This window comes from Nanorana parkeri, unplaced genomic scaffold, assembly GCF_000935625.1.
Source record: "Nanorana parkeri isolate BGI_ZX_2015 unplaced genomic scaffold, ASM93562v1 scaffold215, whole genome shotgun sequence".
NCBI classification, from domain to species: Eukaryota; Metazoa; Chordata; class Amphibia; order Anura; family Dicroglossidae; genus Nanorana; species Nanorana parkeri.
Genome location: NW_017306483.1, coordinates 1,344,999 through 1,351,011, shown reverse-complemented (window position 1 = coordinate 1,351,011; position 6,013 = coordinate 1,344,999). Strand labels below are relative to the sequence as shown.

The 6,013-nt window shown below is 46.7% G+C and overlaps 1 pseudogene; it reads left to right on the top strand.

Moving 5' to 3' along the window:
• Window positions 1–253: 253 nt before the first annotated feature.
• Window positions 254–6,013, top strand: part of LOC108786540 — a 9,050-nt pseudogene continuing 3,290 nt past the window's right edge.

Sequence of the window (6,013 nt, the reverse complement as noted above, 5' to 3'; positions counted from 1 at the left end):
GATAAAAGTTTGGAATGACGGATCATATACGGAGATTGTTGTGTCTGATCATTGTACATACATCCCATCTCTCTCACATCGGGTGGATTATTTCTGTACATTGTTCTCTTCATATAAAGTAGACATGAGCCAATATTCTTATTCAGCAGAAATCTGGGTCAGTGATGAAACTTGTATCTCTTCATGATATACATTATGATGTGATGTAACAGGATGTGTATATAACAGTCTCCATGTCTCTCTCAGACAGTCACTCTATGCGGATTTATAGAACTGGAGTCTCCTCTCCGGCATTCGGACTTCCTGTGTACTCTTCAGTCGGATATGTGGATGATCGGGAGATAGTACATGATAACAGTGACACTCATCAGCGTCTTCCCAAGACTGAGTGGATGAAGAAAGTGGGATCTGAATACTGGGAACATAATACACAGATAGGTCAAAACAATGAGGCTGCATCCAAGCACAATGTGCAGACATTGATGAAGCGATTCAACCAGACTGGAGGTGAGACAATTCTTCCACATTTATATTACACACACACACACCAGATACAGGGAAGAGATTCACCAACTATTCCTCAGGCTGAGAAAACACAGGAGAGACATTTCATGATTTACTAGAAGATCTCAGACTGATGAATAAATTCCTCCGTCATCTGATCAGAATTAGCACCGCGCCTATTATAATATATCACACCGACTTCCTATAGGAAACCCGTCCTGAGGGCACTATGGAGGCTGCCATTGATGACCTCTTCTATTCAAGATGTTATCTGCCTGGCTGCCATGCAGATCCATTGCCTTCAATGCATGGAGGGCCAATTTAGATATACAGTATGTGTGTGCTTAGAGGTGTTTTTTTTGGTAGCATTAAGGTGCCCATATACCTTGCGATTATCACACAATTTCCATCCGCGATCGCGGTTTTGTCATAATCGGCATGTGATTTGCAAGTGCACAACCGCAATTACTGTACAACTGGCCGAATTTGGTCTATCGGGCAGGCTAGAAAACCTTTTTCGAATCGTACGAAAATTGTACAGTGAGCGGTGTCCTCGTTCATCAGAAATCTCACAAAGCACAGAGCACATGCGCCAAATGAAAGAGAATGGAAGTGGAGGAACGATTTCTGGCTCGTTTTCAAGCATCCCTCTCTGCGTACTGGGAGCGTCATGGACCAGTTGTGTAACCATGCCAGGGTTGTCCACATGTTCCACCCTACACCCTACTATCCAAACCGCCATAGTGCTGCGACACACTTTGATACCATCAAAACCATACCAGGGCGGGCGGGAAGTCCGTTTCTTCTCCCGGTCACGCTGGCTCCTGGAACTCCTCCTTCCCGGATACTCTCCGAAGCCCCTCCTGTAAAGCCTTCTCCAATCCTGTGAGTATCTCTCCTCTAATTAACTTTTCCCTTTTCTTTAACCCTTTCTCTCCTAGTTCCCCTTCCCACCCTTGTCATGCAGGCCTTTTGCTTATTACACTTCGTTCCATAGCTCCCGGCCTGTCTGTCTCCCAACTGGAACCCTGCCCTGGCCGGGGATGCAACGTACACTGTAATTGAATGTGCATATCAAAAGAAGAATCACAATGTGAAAGATGCCATGTGAAAGATGAAGAACAGTACATACCAGAACCTGAGCTCCCTGATGGTCTGGCAACCTTCACGCACTCCACATCTGGCGCCCTTTCCTCCGTAGGCCCCTGAACCCTCTGGGTCTGCGTGTCCCCAGATTTCATAGAGTCCATCATGGCGGACTTCCTTTTAGCTTTCCTTCCTATAACAAAACAATCCCATGCAATGTGAGGAATGTTACATGTAGATAGGCAACATGCAAGTACCCTATGCAGGCAATGCCACATGTCAACATATAAGTCTGCCATATGACCCATGCTAAACAAGGAGGCACCAAGCCGCTGTCACCCACAAACACTTGATCAGTGCATGCCATCCTAGTCTGCAATGACAAGGCCTGTACCCCTGCAAAAGCAAGATTGAAACGCATATGTGCATGTGCAAGAATCTGTACCCCCCCAAACTTACTTTTCTCAATGATCCTGTGAATCCCGTGCAACTGGTCCTCCTCCCGCCACTTACGATCAGACCATCTCTTCCTCAATTGATCCTTGGACCTCTGTACCCTGAACTTCTCCTCCAAGATCCCAAACACCTTATCCAGGATTCTGTGCTCCGTGATATTGCGGTTGGCATACTTTTTAAGTGTTCCATCGTAATCATCCTTCTCCATGATCCTAACCATCTCCACCATCTCTTCCAGTGACATGGCAGTGGCTCCAGGTTTCTTCCTAGGTTTTCCCCTGTGCTTTGAGGACTGCTGGTATGTGGTTGCCTTCTCCATCGTACTTGCCTGCTCCAGCTCTTCGTTCTGATCCATGTGGCGCCGGGACCTATATAAAAGGGTGTGGGTGTGTCAAGCCGGGGTGTCAAGCCGGACCCACGTGGACCTACGATCGTTGCTTGGTACAGACAATGCCGTCCAGAGATTGGTCTGTATACTGCAATCCTACGCTTGTCACCAGGTACGTACAATTTCATCTGAATGAAAGATGGGACATGCATATACAACTAAAATGATCTGTTAAGGGGCCCCCACACCTTTGAACATGTGCATGTTGTAGTGTGGCAGTGGAGAGGTGTTTGTGTGCACATGGACATGGCCCAATTAGCAGACTATGCCCATGTATATCCTGAGGCCTGGATTATGCGTGCGGCTTTGACAACGCACCTCACACAGTAGGTGTCGCACGTCCATGGAACCCCTAAAAACTCTCCTTCCACATGATTTCCCCCGACCACCCAAAACAGGTCTGCCTAGTGCCTAAATACTTGGTCTTAGCATGCTGAAGGGGGGTGGCAGTCTGAGCCCTAAGCAATGTTAAAGGCCAATCCAAGAGCCTGCCAAAACAATAGCCATTGGAACAGGGATATGCATGGGAATATGTCCAGCAGATGTATGCACATATGCTTGACTCTTGTACGCCCTACGCTCAGGACTGGCATCTCGCATGTTTTAACCGACTCCTCAACTCTGTAAATGGCTATGACATGTCCCCCTGACAATACACTAGTCCCAAATGTCCACATATTAGGTTAATGTGACAATAAGCTAGATGCAACCCTTTCCTGTCCATGTTATTGCTCTTACAATGTGGATGTTAACATCCTCTATACATGTGACACATGAAAGGGATGAACTGTGCAATTGATGGGACTCTTACCACCTCTTTTCTTTGTCAGGTTGCCATTCGGGAGACATTGAGGATGACAAACAAATTTACCAATCCGGACTTCCTGCCCCAGTCCATAGAGCTGTACAGGCAGTTGCCCTGTCTTTGGAGGGTGAGGTCCAAGCATTGTTCGGACCACAGCAAAAGGCAAGAGGCCTATGCCAAGTTGGCAGAGTTGGCCAAGGTGGTCAAGGCCAAGGCTAAACATACAATATGTGAAGCAGAAAATTGCGAACCTCCGCACTGTTTTTAGGAAGGAGCAAAATAAGGTTCGCTCCTCGCAGAAGTCAGGGGCTGCTGCGGAGGATGTCTATGTTCCAAGGCTGTGGTACTTCGACAGCCTCCGGTTCCTGGACAATGAGGAAGAACCCTGGCAGTCCATCAACACGCTACAGTTGCCACCCACTCAGTCCCCTGGTCCGAAATCATAGAGTGGCTAATGCTCCCAGGAAATTGCATCTGGTACTCAGGTGTGCTTGAAGAAAGATTTATTATACACAAGACATACATACATGAGTCATGTAGCAAAGACATGTGACATGTTCATGAAGGCCACATGTTATTGTGTGCAAATATATATAATGGTATGCGAATACATGTTTGTATGTATTCCCACATGTTTGGGGGGGAAGGGGGGCGTATTGCGGAACCTGGCCTTGGGGCGGCAGGGAGAGTAGATCCGGCCCTGACCGTCATTCCTCCATTCCCCTGGCTGCATTATCCCACTCAAGAGGTCCTCGTTGTCCAGGATGTTGGTTGGCATGTAAGATGTCGTCTGCTGTCTCAGGTAATTGTGGAGGGTACAGCAGCAGTAAACAATGAGGTCGATCTTGGAAAGGGACAGGTTTATTGCGGCTCTGGCTTCCGGCTTCCGGCTTCCACCTTCCACTGCTCCGGCTCCATCCAGGAGGGGACCGAGGCCACACACAGACAAGGCCATTCATGATTTCCTCAGCCAGGCATCGGCAGCATTGCAACAACAGCTGGATGAGAGCACGCTCTTTATGAACTTTGCTGGCCATCAGATGCGCCAACTGGACCCTGACCAGTGGCGATACATGCAGACAATAATGCTTGAGATGCTGCACAAGGGCCAGACTCACCAGACAGGGCCAAATACCCATGTGGCGGGCTATCAGGAGTATCCCCTGCCACCTCACCAGGTGCCACATACCCAGGTGGCACCACAACATATGCCGCCTCACCCACTGCCACACCACACAGTGGCACAACACCCAGTGGCACACCACACTGTGCCGCACCACCCTCTGAAACCAGAACATGGGGACATATGCCTCCCCAGCAGTACTGGGGTGCTGGGTGCTTGGGGGACATGGACAACCCGGGGTGACCTCCAGGCCCATTATACACCAAGCTCTGATTTCTTCTTTTTCTTTCTTTCTATATTGTTCTGTTTATTTGATTTATTCACATGAGGCGAGGTGATGCCTGTTTTAATTTTGTTACTTTGTTTACACTCATACGTCTATTTCCCAAAGACAATCTCTGGATATGACGCTGAGCACGTGCACTCAGCTTCTTTGGTCGACCATGGCGAGGCCTGTTCTGAGTGGAACCTGTCCTGTTAAACCGCTGTATGGTCTTGGCCACCATGCTGCAGCTCAGTTTCAGGGTCTTGGCAATCTTCTTATAGCCTTGGCCATCTTTATGTAAAACAACAATTCTTTTTTTCAGATCCTCAGAGTTCTTTGCCATGAGGTGCCATGTTGAACTTCCAGTGACCAGTATGAGAGAGTGAGAGCGATAACACCAAATTTAACACACCTGCTCCCCATTCACACCTGAGACCTTGTAACACTAACGAGTCACATGACACCGGGGAGGGAAAACTGCTAATTGGGCCCAATTTGGACATTTTCACTTAATTGTGTCCTCACTTTTGTTGCCAGCGGTTTAGACATTAGTGTGTTGAGTTATTTTGAGGGGACAGCAAATGTACACTGATATACAAGCTGTACACTCGCTACTTTACATTTTAGCAAAGTGTAATTTCTTCTGTGTCGTCACATGAAATGATATAATAAAATATTTACAAACATGTGAGGGGTGTACTCACTTATGTGAGATACTGTATATCTGTAGTACTGGCAGCGTCATTATGAGGAGTGCGCTGTGCTGTATATGTGCACTTTGTCTACATACATATATCCGGTGTACATATATCCCCCAATATCATCACCTCCTACACAGCACATATTACATACATGACACACTATGCTCCTGTGTAACATTTTCCTGTCCTGTCTGCAGGGATCCACGGTGATGTACGGCTGTGAGCTGAGAGATGACGGCACCACTGACGGGTATTATCAGCACGCATATGACGGGAGAGATTTCGTGTATTTGGACACAAAGAATTTGATCTACACCCCAACCATGAACGAGGCTCAGATCACCACACAGAGATGGAACAGACCGGAGGTCAGAAAGGGGGAGAGAGACAAAAATTATCTGGAGAATGAATGTATAGAATGGCTGAAGACACACATCAACAACGGGAGAGAAGATCTGGAGAAGAGAGGTGACTGATCTATATACATCATGTATGTTCTATCTACACACTGCAGACATCATATATGTTATATCTATACACTGTATACATCATATATGTTCTATCCACACACTGCATTCATCATATATGTTATATCTATACAATTATATAAATCATATATGTTATATATACACAATGCATACATTGTATGTTTTATCTACACACTTTATACATCATATTTGTTATA